The sequence below is a fragment of the Microtus ochrogaster genome, chromosome 7 (genome assembly GCF_000317375.1).
Source record: "Microtus ochrogaster isolate Prairie Vole_2 chromosome 7, MicOch1.0, whole genome shotgun sequence".
NCBI lineage: Eukaryota > Metazoa > Chordata > Mammalia > Rodentia > Cricetidae > Microtus > Microtus ochrogaster.
Window position 1 is genome coordinate 84,600,490 of NC_022014.1, and position 721 is coordinate 84,601,210.

Sequence of the window (721 nt, forward strand, 5' to 3'; positions counted from 1 at the left end):
TTTTGTTTTATTTTGATTATAATTATTTGCTTGTTTGTTTGTTTTGAGACAAGATCTCACTGTATGGCTTTGACTGTCCTGGAGCTCACTTTGTAGACCAAATGGAGACTAGACTACACAGAGACTACAGGAGACTGCATGTTGGTGTCCTGGCCACCCAGACCTGAATAATCACACAGAAACTGGCTGATGGCTCAGGCATATTCTTTGCTAGCTTTTACTTCTTAACCCATTTCTATTAATCTATGTATCACCACGAGGCTGTGGCTGACTGGTAAGGTTCCGGCATCTTTTCCTTTGGCAGCCACATGGTGTCTCTTTGACTCAGTCTGCTCTATATCTCTGTTCAGATTTCCTGCCTGGCTTTATTCTGCCCTGCCATAGGCCAAAGCAGCTTCTTTATTAACCATCGGTAATAAAGCATATCACAGCATACAGAGGGGAATCCCACATCAGACATCTGCCTGTTTCTGCCTCCCAATTCGTGGGATTAAAGGTGTTTACCACAATGCCCAACTTATTTTTAGAGATTTTTTTTCATTATATATATATATATGTGTGTGTGTGTGTATGTATGTATGCTTACCTGCTAAGGCAGAAGAAGAAATTAGATCTTTTAGAGCTGTAGTCATAAGTGGTTGTGAGTAGCCTGAAGTGAGGTGCTTGTAACTTCAGCTTCTCTGTATCCCACCCAGTCATGAGTCCCTTTTAAAATAATCAC

At 41.1% G+C, this 721-nt stretch overlaps 1 protein-coding gene across 1 annotated transcript in view; it reads left to right on the plus strand.

Moving 5' to 3' along the window:
* Positions 1 to 721, plus strand: part of Fn3krp (fructosamine 3 kinase related protein) — a 17,000-nt gene that overhangs the window by 7,166 nt on the left and 9,113 nt on the right. The window lies entirely within an intron of this gene.